The following is a 13,238-nucleotide window of genomic DNA, read 5'->3' as shown; positions in this document are numbered from 1 at the left end:
GAAAAATTTCAACAACAAAGGTTTAAAATATGTTATAAACAGTTGTTACGATTTTATTTATTGATTTCTAAAATCGAACCGCGATATTTAATTTAGCTGCATAAAGAAGAAAAGAACTGCTAAATGTTCTATTCAAGATTTTTGCTAAGAATATAACACCAAGCATTTCTCTACGACCCGAAAGTTTAGGTAGATTTATAAGTTTTAAACGACTATTGTATGTAGGAAGACTTAACCAAGAATCCAATCGGAAATGCCTTAAGGCGAAAGGTTAACAATTGTTTTATGTATCTATGCGAACATTTAATTTAATTTAAAATATATCAATGCTCATATGTCATATAAACTCTGCGTTTAGAAAAGCTGCAAAGCTCTTCAGTTAAAACTATAAATACCACAAATTGGTAATTAATACATTTTTTTTTAAATATTTAAGCTGTACCTAACAAATTTACACTTCAAAGCAAACTTTTTGAAATTCACAAAAATATTGACACAACCACAGCGGCAAAAAGTTTTAAAAGTTCGCATGCCAGTGCCTAAAGCCACTCTTTGACATATTTTTCGAAGCTTTTCATTTTATTTATTAAAAAGTAAAATAGCCAAATATAAGTATAATAAAATAACAAGCAAATGCTTGTAAAAAGGTACATTGCATTTAATGCGCTGCACTTACGCCAGCTGTCAGTTGCTTGGCGCACAGATTCCTTCACTTTTATGCATTTACACTGGCAATGCCACTAAGCTTAAAAGCTTCTCAAGTGCGAATAAAAGGTTTATTATTGACGCGTATAAGCCAGTTTGTGTGGTACTGGCGGTTGATGACCAGCGTTGAATGGTGACATTAACAAGAGTTTTGTTCCCAGGCGCCTACGCACACACACACACACATTCTCTCTCTCTCTCTCGCTTACTCCGTTAACTGCGACACATTTTATAGAAAATGCAGTAAAAGTTGACTGCATATTTTATGCTGGCGTTTTATAAATAATAAAAATAAAAAGCAAAATACTTTTATAGTTTTAGTTGTTGCAAATTGCCTTTGTTGTTTTGTAACGTAAAAAATGCTGCTGCAAGTTTTTCAGTAGTCAGATTTGTACACATTTTTAGCTGCGTTTACTTAGTTTTGCTTGTAAATGTGCAGCGAGATTCCTCGGCGTTTATCCTTGACAGAGAATATTAAAAATCGCAAGGGCGTTACATTTTCCGATTTTTTTGCTTTAATTTTTTATTTTCTTTTACGTATAAAAGCTCTGCGCTGGCATATGCATCACCACGTTGTAATAGTTTTATTTGCTTGTAATTTTTTTTCTTCATTTTTTATTGTTTTCTTTTTCGTATTGTTTGCTTTTGTTTCAATTCGCTTTCGTTTGGGGTTTTCCGATTTCTCTTTGCCGCTTATATTCTGTTTTTGTTGGGTCGGCTGGTGTTTATGTGCCATTGCCAGGCGGTTGATTGTGTCCTGCCGCTTAGTTGTGCACTTTTGTTCAGTTGAGCAGTCATCATGTCACCTCCTCTGCGTCTGCCATTTCCTGCCATGGCGACATTCAGCTTGGCATTGCGTTGCGTTGTTGCTTGTTAAATGAAGTGTGCCTGCCACATTAATGTCCACATGTTTCAAGTGTACAGAAGAACACATAAAAAACCCATACATATGTGCCCATGCGTGCAAATGTATATATGTATGTGAATATTGTGTGTAATGTATGCGTATAATACGTTTTCATAAAAGTGCACACTAGCTGCTTTTAACGGTACATATGTAAGCATGTACATTCTTATTTATACGACAACGTGGCGCTAAGTGCGAATAAATATTTGTGCAAATATACACATACACACACCCGTAGTCATGCTAAGCATTTCGTGTGATGTCGCGTATACGCCTAGGTGCGCAATACTAGTTTGCCGCAAAATAGTACGTATACGCACTGTAGTTCGCATTTACATATATGCGCTTGTGCATACACACACACATACGCTTTCCCGTCGTCTTATGCTAAATAAATTTTTCCATGTTTAGTTAAGCCATTTCATATTTTAAGCATCAAACTTCAACTGGGTTCCTAAATATTCCTTATATGTATGTAAAAAATTATGTATGCACGTACATACTTACATATAAATACCTTAATATGATTGTAAACTACATTTCTACGACTCTTAAAATATGGTAAGGAAGTTAGAATATATTTACGTATTTCTATCAATGTATGGAAACAAATTCAGAATTATACACCACAATTAATCTTAAGCGCTTCGAGATATGTACATAGATGAGAAAGAGAGAGAGGGAGGAAATTTTTACTTTGAACCTCCACTTTATAATATAATATATTTCAAATTGTTTTCATTTCACGGCAACCTCTAGTAAATCCGCTTTTTTCCTTCCTTTTCATATCAAAGTTATGTAAAAGTACAATTTCGTGAGAAAGTTTTCCCAAATAATTTAAACAATAATTTTGAAACAGATTATTCGAACCCAGCTATAGCAATAACGAATTAAATCAATCGTATATGTTTAGTTTTTTTTCTTTTTATGTCGATTCTTTAATGGTGGTAAGACTGAGTAATTTCAGATAAAAAAATTTTGTAGGGTTGCCACATGTTTGAAATTTTTTAGTCTGAAAAATTTATTATGTGAAGAACAAATAAACTGAATATGCTTCACAAAGAGATAAAAATAATTTTATGAAGGTTGCCACCCTTTAAGTAAATAAAATTCAATAAAATTTATGAAGTAAGCAAAGTACATATCTACAATTTTTTTTGGTTTTTTTTGTCCATACTTTAGTAGCAGTAAGACTGGGTAATTCCAAATAAGAGATAGTTACAGTGTTGCCACATGTTTGAAATTTTTTAGCCAGAAAAATTTATCATATAAAGAACTAATAAACTGAATATGCTTTAATACGAGTTAAAAATAATTTTATAAAGGTTGCCACCCTTTTAGTAATTTCAATTCAATAAAAATTATTAAGCAAACAAATTATTAAAAAAAAAGATATCTAATTTCAGTGTTTATGAATTTGTAATAAATAAACATATTTACTTAGGAGTGTTGCCACCTGCTGAACATTTTTTCTTCAACTTATGTATATAATGTAGTTAAGGAAGGAAGGAAGGAAGGAGGAACATTTTAATTGGTCACACTCTGGGTAGTTTAAAAATCGGAGTTAAATTGGAGGGAGTTAACGGGTAGAGTCCGTTGTGAACTCAAACACATTTTTTTTAATTCTTAATTATAAACTTGGGTATTAACATTTTTTATTTCTCAATATATGTATTATAGAATTAGAAATCAAAAAAAAATTAAATGAAGATTTTCGAGAATATGTAGAAAATTAACAACATTTAATTAAAATGTTGATCCAATTAACAAACAATTTTTTCCAGAAATTTAATTTTACCGCTTTTTTTTAGACACATCGGCCGAGTTCGGTTAGAAATAGTTTGAGGTACAAGAATTTTACGTTAATGTTAACATAATTTCTTATTGACTTGCGCCTCTAAATTTGTAAGCCTGTTTCCCATGGATCACCTTGTTGTCACATATCGTTGAAGGACAATTTTTGTGTCAAAACATTTTCACAGTCATTGTTTCATGTCTTGAATTTATTTACAAAAAGCAAACCAACACATACATGTACATACATACAGTTATACTTATGCATTTGTATATGTGTAGGTATTTGTAATTGTACATACCTACGTTGGTATGATTATTTGTGTATTTAATAGCGCACAAGTTCGTCTCTTCGAGGTTGCTTACCCATACACCCACACAAACACATCAACACACGAATATCTTTGTTTGTATGCCTTCCGTTTTGTGTACGTCAATTGTAATGCTATTTGTATAGGTCAAGCGCGTCTGGAGCATCATACATTTTTAATGTCCTTTCGCATCGTTTGTTCTTTTCAATTTCACTGCTCAGGGGTATTTTATTTCATTTTTGTATTTTTCCTTCATTTCCCTTTGCTGTTTGTGATGTTTTTACTTTCTGTGCCACATTTTGCATCTATACTTTACCCTAGTGAGTGTGAGTGTGTGTGAGAGAGAAAGTAATACTGAGAGTGTTGGCGGGGGAGTTGGAAAAACAACAAAAATCACGCAAATAACTGTTTGCTACATAAACACTTTCACGCAAGTGAACTTTCTGCGCATATTTAAGCAGTGTGGAGTGGCTTACACGCACAAATGCGCATACATAGTGGAGATTATTTACATACATACACATAGTATACATATTGTATTAAAATTGTCATATGTATGAACTGGAAAAGATAGGCATGTCTTCATGAATGAAAGTAAGTGCGCGCAAATAAATATGCATGCATCTGTATTAGGGTGCCCGTTATTTTCCAAGTTGCATTTAATATCTTGAATAGGGTATATTAAGTTTGCCATGAAGCTTATAGCACCAAGAAGGTAATGTCGTATACCTTATAAAATTTATATACATATATAATTATAAATGATCAGCATGATAAACAGAGTAAATTTGATCATGAGCGTCTATCTGAATATATGCGAACTAGTTCTTCAGTTTTTCAGATATCGATCTGAAACTTTTCTCATCTTCGTTTCTCTCTTAGAATCTACTCGGATTTGTCGAAACCACTGATATCGGATAACAATAGCATATGTGTGCCATATAAATTGAACGATCAAAATACAGCCCTTGTATGAACAAGATATCAACACTAAATTTTGAACATATTATTGTCCAAGACAACGGTACAATCTCCAAAAAGTATTGTACAAACTGAAGCGATTAAAATCAATGTACTTGTAAATATGTTCTACTACAATTTAACTCTATGGCCTACCTGTATAGGGTTGCAAATTAATAGTTTTTCTTTTTTTTGTAAACGGTCCCTGAAGATTTAGCATTAAACCTTATATTTTCAGTTTAAATCGTGCTTAAATTATTTACTTTTCTCATATATTTAACATTGGATTTTTACAACATATTTTAGATCTCCAAAAAACTGACAAGCTAAAGCAATTATATTCTTATTGAGAATTTTCTGCTCCACCAAAAAGGTGGACTTCTTTCATAAACACATTCCTTTAAAAGTTACACGCAGTTAATATCTACATCAAATGCACTGAGCTATTATGTATATGTACAAGTGATTTATACATTCCATGTTACTCATACGACATGGTGTTCTGTATACATGATCAATACGCTTGATGTACAACTTTAACGGCTTATAGCTAAAAAAGGAGGGTTTTTTTGAAAGATATTCAAATCTTCTTTGTAGAATATTAGTTTTTCAAAAACTTAGGTTTACTTTTAACGGGTTGTCAAAAAAGTCTTGCGGTATTTTTATTGAATTTTTTTATTTTTATTGAAATTGAAATGAATTTTTGATGACTCATGCTCAGCTCTTGACCGATGCTACGGCTGCTACTATGCCCGTCTCTTTCGACCAATTCAGCTATTTTATCGCAATTTTCGACGACAGGCCTTCCGGAGCGTGGCGCATCTTCGACCACTTCTACACCAGACCGAAAACGTTGAAACCATCGTTGTGAGGTGGAAATGGAAACTTGACATGCATTTTTGCCTTTATCGTAGTAGTACTGTAAAATAAGCCGTATTTTCTCTTTATTTTGCTCCATGTTTGCGACGCTATAACTCACGAACGACTTAAAAGAAACGACAATTAATAAATATGTATATGTTAAATATGTACCTTGAGACAAAAAAGCATACGGAAATTGTAATTAAACTCCCCGAAATAAGGATATATCAAAAAATATGCTAATATGTTGCTAAGTAGGTAGGATTGTCCTTAATTACTATGCCAAATATGATCTATCAACCAGTCGGTACGCCTCAGTAGTGCTTTGCGATTTTTATAATAAATACAAATATAGAACCCAGAATTTGTCTCAAATTTTATATCTCTAACAAAATTTCATGTGCGAAATCATTGCGAATGTTGGAAAAGGCTTCAGTTTTATCAAAAACGCAAGCCTACGAGTGGTACAAAGTCTTCAAAGACGGACGAGAGATCGTTGATGACTTGCCTCATTCTGGACGACCTTCGAGCTCTTCAACTGATGAAAATACTAAAAAAGGGTATGGTGCTTGAAAATCATCAGCAAGTGTTAGAGAGATAGCAAGAGAACTCAACATCTCTCCCGAATCCGTTCGAGTGATTTTGGTGGATATTTTGGGTATGAAACGCATTCTTGCTTGACTCATCCCAAAAAGCTGAATTCTTTTCACATTAAGCCACAATTTTAACCGAATTTGAAGCCAAAAACGCAATGAATAACATATCGATCAACCACCGTATTTACCAGACTTGGCTCCGTGTGATTTTTCTGGTTCCCCAAACTGAAATTACCGCTCTGTGGAACCCATTTTTAGTTGATCGAAGAGATAAAACAAAATTCGCTGAAGGAGCTGAAAGAACGATTTAGGCACAGTTTACATTGAATTGGAAAATAACGCACACCCTAAGTAGATATATAAATATAAATAATGTATTTATGTACATATGTTTTAGTTTTATGTATGTATTAATACGTGTCTGTTTGTATGCTTAATAAAAGTAAAAGGCAAAATAAATACCAGTCACTGTGTTGGCAAGTAACTGATGTGACACACTGCCTGATATATCACGGCGGCAATTTCGATTCTCACCTGCTCTGCAGTGCCTCAATTTTTGCCGTCTACTTAAAGTGGCTGTCAGCCAGCTTTATTGCGTCAATTACACATTTCTTCTATGCAAGCATGTGTATGTGTGCGCGTGTGTAATCTAGTCGTGCCACTGCTCACTCAACTGTGCAACACACTGACTGCCAAGCAATTTGAGGAATGTTCTTTGCCGTATGCTTCGCTGTGTGAGTGTGTGTGTGTGTGTGCGTATGCTCCAGTATGTTACTGACATTTTTGTGTGTTCATTGTAACTTTTGTTGTTGTTGTTGTTGCATGCCTACTTTGTTTCCAATGTTGTAGCGATTGTGTTGTGTGCATAGCCGCGTTGGCCTGCATGCAGCGGAGCAACAACCACAGCAATGGGGCTAACAAAAATTCCAAACAACGCAGCAAAGCTGCAAATCTGCCACGTTACACACACACACATACATATATATATAGATATTTTCATGGCAACAGGCAAATTAGCAGCATGCCAGCATCAACATTGCACGGCTGGAAGCGATTTGGCGCTGCGCCGCCGTTAACATAGCATAAATCCCAACAACGCATAAACAAATCCGATTTTTCTCCAAACTTGGTTTGAATGAAACGCTTTTTCGCCAAATCTGCGATATTTACGCAATAGCAATATACATACATATGTATGTTTGTAAAATTTTTAGTTGAAAAAATAACATTTGCTACGTTTATGACACGTACAACAAATAAAAGTTTATTAACTCATCGGAATTTTTCACAAAAATACGCACGTATTTCCACACCTACACATACGTACATATCTAGATACACACGCATATATGCCTCACACCGCGTCTACTTCAAGCTCTGCGCTAAGTTTTCAACTCGTTGTTTGCGCCACTGCCTATGAAACTGACTATTCATTTACGCATCCTGCACTGCTTCAACTTCTATTCAAGCAAACATACACACACACACACACAATGTCGCACAAACATACACATGTACTTCGTTAGCAATCAACTCACTTCTGTATGCTCAAATATATGTATATTCGTAGATGCATACATATGTACCTACACGCACACGTATTCATAAATTTCCCTACCCACTGAAATGTGAGTTAAGTCAGCTTTTCAGTTCTGCAGTTCATCAGTTACCAATTCCTATTTTCCGGCTGGCAGCTTGCAACTCGCTGCCCGCCATGCACAAATTTCTAACTTTATGTGAAATTTCGCGTTATGCCATACTCCGCCTTCTTGCTTTTCAATTTTTGCATGCATACATCACACATACGAGTACATACATTCGCACTCATAACGTGTACAGCTATGCACGGTATGCGCGTTTGTTAGGGGTGTTCTCAATATACCGAAGAATATAGAAGTAATGGACATGAAATATTTTTTGGTGTGCTTGCGTCGTTGGTTGAAGTTTTGCTGAATTTACTAGTCTTCCTTGCAGTGAATGATTAGAAAAATGGAGTTTTAATAGAGCAGAGAACATTTTAGCGGCCTCATCACATTTTAATGAGAAAACTGATAATTTTATTGCTTGGGTATGTAGAAATCCTAGGTATTTCATATATTAGGCTACCCTTGCAGAATAACCAATCGAACACACCACTGACATAAATATGTAAGCTGGCACAATCATAGAAGTTCAAGTTCTAGAGCGATCTTATAAAAAAATTGTTTCCAAAAATAAAATTGAAAAAATTTAAAATTTTTTGATCAATTAATGGAAACTTCTCCAAGACGTATAAAAAGCGTACAAAGAACAGACAGTATTTGTATCAGTGGAGTTTTCAGCAATCTTGAGGAAAGTTTTCAGAGCGTCATTTACTCTGTGAGTGGCCAGAACTTCCGGTCTTAGACCAAGTATCCTCTGGTCAGCCAAAAAACATCCGTTTGAATGCGAGCTAAAGTGAGAAGGCGAAACATCTCTCCCTATCGTTGTGCGCTGGGTTTGGGAACCATCAAGTAAAAAAGACGCCCCAATGAAAAGTAAGCTATAACCGCGTAAACGATGTCTACGCCAATAAAGGAGCTCTCAAAACAACGCCAAGCCAGGCACTTGACATATTGTTGCACTTACTGCCGACAGACTTGTACTGGAAGCAAATGGCAGCGAAGTCAGCTCTTAGACTGACGGAATCTTTTCTTTCGCGTTTCTTTCCATTACCACAAATTTTCAAAATCCTACTGAGTTGAATCTCAATCCGATTACCTATTTTACCTTCTCTTCCAGAGAAGAGTGGGAAAAGTGCGAGTTAGGGTCAAGCATCCATACGGATGACTCCGAACTAGATTACCGAGAAGAGGTGGTGTCTTCTCTGCTAAACTAGATACCAAAGTCACTTTCCATTTACCAAACCACTGTAGTGTGACGTCCTATTTCACAATAAACCTGTAATGAGTCCCAGCACATAGTGATATCACAAGGAACTGTGAGGCAGATGAGTTAGCCGGAATATGCACCATTCTACAATTAGACAATTTTTATGCCTCTGGCTACTTGCAGATATTTAAACGAAAGATATTTTATAAATTTCGCTGAATATCTGTGGATTCAATCCCTGTCTTGCTCAACAAGCAGGCAAACGTTGTAAGAACTCTATTAGGAGTACTAAAGGGTCCCTGTTTATATAAAAATTAAAAAGAAACCCTCGCACAAAATGTTTACAACTACCTTAATAACAGCCCTAATGCACATAGACACACCGCCGATGTGTTAGTATGAAGTACCCACAAACTAACTAGCTTCATTTTTTCGACTTTATATTCTCCCAACCAACGCTATTATGGCGCAACGCATTTGTTGTGAAGTTGTTTTTGCCAATTTCGCCTGACGGCAACGGCAGCCGCAACAGCCCAGACCAGCAAGGTAACAGCAACGAGTCAGCAAGTCTGGTATACTCTTTGTATAATTTAGTCATAGCAAAATTTTTGCTCTTAAGCTGCTTGCCATCGGAATTGGGAAAATTTTTTCGGAGTATTCCCCACACTCGCATTCCTCTCCACTTCCAGCTTACCTCATTTATTTGGTTATGCAGCTGGCGCATAAAGTTATGCCGCACACATACACGCGCACGTAGGCAAACAAGCAAGCAGGTACGAAGTCTTAAGCAACGTGAATGAAAAATCAAGAGGTAAGAAGAAAAAAAGAAAAATTCTAAAAATTAAAAAGAAAATTACAAAGCCGAACAAAGTAAAGAACAACAAAGTTCGCAAGGAAGTTTCTGAGCAGGAGTTCTCCCAAAGTACTTGTACCTCTTCACATCTTTGTAACTTATTTCTATTCTCCTTGCATACACATACAAGCACTTCTTGCAAGTGTTTGCTTGTGCGTGTTTGTCATTGATGTGCCGTTACACACTCACTTATGTTTGTTGTTCTTAATAAATTCATTATTGTTTTCGGAAACTTTTGACACAATCTCATCCTCATACTCGGGCTATTTCTTTTCGGCAATGTTCTCATTGTATCCATACATTTCCACTCCTATGTGCTATGTATGTAAATATGTATATATGTGTGCATACTATCGCCTACGTTGTAAATTCATACATTTTTGTGGTGTAACTTTCAAAATTCATTAAAAGGATTTATAGCCACGGGTAATTTAGCATTGATTCAAGCAAATATTTTAGAAAAATTTTATAATTGACGATTTATGGTGAATCTGTGAAACGGAAATGTATGAGTTGCCATTTTTACTTGAAGTATTCAATTTGACAAGAGAGGTTTAGAGATTAAGAAATACTTTGTCAGTTCAAATTACTGAACATTTATGTATAATATTTAAGGCAATATGTTTCACCTAGACATCTTTATATCTATATTTGAAACCATAGTATACATACATAAATATTACGGTGTTTTTTTTTTTTTGAACTATTAATTTTTTTTCAATCTCGTCACGAAATTTCCTTGAAAATACAGTAAAAATAATTCCCTGAAAATTTTAGCCCTTAATATTAACATTACGAACTGGACCAAGGCATGTAAAAATTTTCCATTGAAAATACACTACAATCGTGATTTTTTATCTTTAAATTCCTACAGATCAGAGGTGTTTTATGGCATCGCTTTGACTTTAGACGCATATTTCTCTGAATTGTTCACTGTACAAAACCGCCCAGTGCAACAAAGTCGTAACTCACACCGGCGAGGTGGCACCGGGGCTCTAAGCCTGATTTTTCCATAAAATTCGCATTTTTTGTATTTATCTCGTAAATGACAAGAGCTACAGAAAATATGTTCATGACAAACTTGTAGGAAAATTTATTTGCTACAAAAAAGTTCCGAAGTCAAAATCGCTATCATTAATACTTCTCGAGATATTCGACTTTTTAAGGCTGTGTGGAATTTTCACAGATTTTTTATTACATACTACCATCTATGAAAATTATATAAAAAATTTATAATATGTATAACGCATATATGTATAATATATGGAAAGTTTGTTTTAAAAAAGCCAAATCCGTTCCGAGGTTAACTTCGGAATAACTTTCGACATTAGTAGCGCACTTAATTTATTTACTTCTCCAAATATTGCAGTATATGAAGAATTATTTAAAAAATAAAAATAAATTTCTGAAAAATCGATATTGATGATATTTCGAATCAATTATAATAAGAACTTAAATAGTGTGAGCGCCTAAAAAAATACCGTTTTTGAGGAATTTTTTTTTAAGAAATCAACTAAAATATTTTAGAGTTTGCGTAATAAATTTATTCACAATTAGTGAATACGCACAAAGTGTTTCAAAAATATAATATCTTATTAAAATTTACAAAATTGACAGATTCTGAAAGATATTGCAGAATTTTTTTCAAAAATGAAATGAGGTTTGGTCTTCTAAAATTACATTTTACACAAATAAAAATAAATAAAAGCTGGCGGATGATTTGTCTTGAGCTACAATTGCAGTTAATTTGAAAAATTTAGTTTGGCTTGGCTGATTGAACTGAGCGTCAAAGCTGTGATAATATTTGAAATATTATTTAAAATTTCAGTATTTTATTCTTAAATCATACGTGAACTACGTCAAAACAAAAAACAAATATTTTTTGGAATTTTCACGTTAGGTGTGTCCCTTAATGAACAACAGTCGATAACAATCTATAGAACTAATAACAATATCTTATTAATAATATAGAATATATAGATATGCAATATTAAATAATTTATCTATAATCGTAGATTTCTTATTATTTCATTGTTCCAACATATTTCGTAAACAGCAGTTTTTTTAACCCAGAAATGAAGCTGTAGTAATTAATAGTTGTTAAAGAAGTTTTTTATTTAATGTTAAGTACAATCGAAACAGTTTAGTTATGAATATGCCATCATTTAAATGGCCTCCACACCTTTTTTTGCAGGAACGCATTCGATGAATCCAATTTTCGAGTACTTATTGAAACAATTTAAGTCGTATGTCATGAAAGCACTTTCAATAATGACTTCTAAAATATGAAGAGAGTCTGGTTTATTGATAAAGACCAATGACTTCAAATAATTCCACAAGAAGTAGTCTAATAGTGTTAAATAACAATATTTTGGAGTCATTCATTGTCACAATTTCTTGAAATAATTGAATGTCCAAACCTTTCTAGCAATCTTTCGGTTCTTACACGTACTGTGTAGGACGTAACTCTATTTTGCTCTCTATCCATTAACTTCTTCTAATTGCGCCCATAAAATGTTGGTTATCATTGATCTATATCGCTCTCCTTTGACAGTATGTCACCGTTATCACCATTTTTAAAGAAGTACGACCGATGATTTCACCAGACCAAACACCATACGAAACTGTCAACTGTCTGCTAGATGAATGTAATGGTTGTGCCTAAATAAATTGAGGATTTTCTTTGTACCAGAATCGACAATTTTGTTTGTTTACCACACCACTCAGATAAATGTGACCCTCATCGGAGAAGTTGATTTTCTTAAAAAAATCGTTTTCATTCTCAAGTTGTTCCAAGCCAGCAAATCAGTCAAATCAGCAAATTCATGACGTTTACGGTGTTCTAATGGCTTCAGTTCTCGAGTGAGAACAATTTTATGTGGATGTAAGTACAAATCCATTCTCAAAATCCGCCAGGATGTGGTTTGAGACAGTCCCAATTCTTGAGAAAGTCTTGGAATCGACAAATAGCGGTCTTCAGAAACACTTGCCTGAACGGCATCAATATTTTTTACTTCGAGCGGTTCTTTGTTTTATTGGTAAAGAAAATGTACGCTCGAAATTTTCATCCCGAAAGAACAGCGTCGGCTGGGTGGCCACTCTTTGACACTTTGTTCTGATAGCATCCGTTTTCCAGCGAAGGTGCTCTGCATCGACTGGAATAAATGCTAATCAGAGTAGATACGGTCTGTGCTTCTCAGTCGCAGACTTAATTTGTATAGTTAGCCAGGTTTCATATGTGATGACTTGCTTTTGCATTGTTATTAGGATTATTGTTATATCCATTTTTTATCACCAATCACAATACGATGGAAAACTGACTTATTTTTGTGCTTTTTTACCAAAATACAATGACTTCCTGCTGAGGTTTTCTTAATAATTAATGAAGAAGAACTCTCCGC

At 34.4% G+C, this 13,238-nt stretch overlaps 1 protein-coding gene across 1 annotated transcript in view; it reads left to right on the top strand.

Annotated features, from left to right (window-relative positions):
• The window catches only part of LOC120770755, a 129,795-nt gene that overhangs the window by 104,061 nt on the left and 12,496 nt on the right, over positions 1-13,238 (top strand). The gene's annotated exons all lie outside the window — the stretch shown is intronic.

Source organism: Bactrocera tryoni, chromosome 1 (genome assembly GCF_016617805.1).
Source record: "Bactrocera tryoni isolate S06 chromosome 1, CSIRO_BtryS06_freeze2, whole genome shotgun sequence".
NCBI lineage: Eukaryota > Metazoa > Arthropoda > Insecta > Diptera > Tephritidae > Bactrocera > Bactrocera tryoni.
Note: the sequence above shows the minus strand (reverse complement) of the source record. Positions and strands in the feature narration are given on the sequence as shown.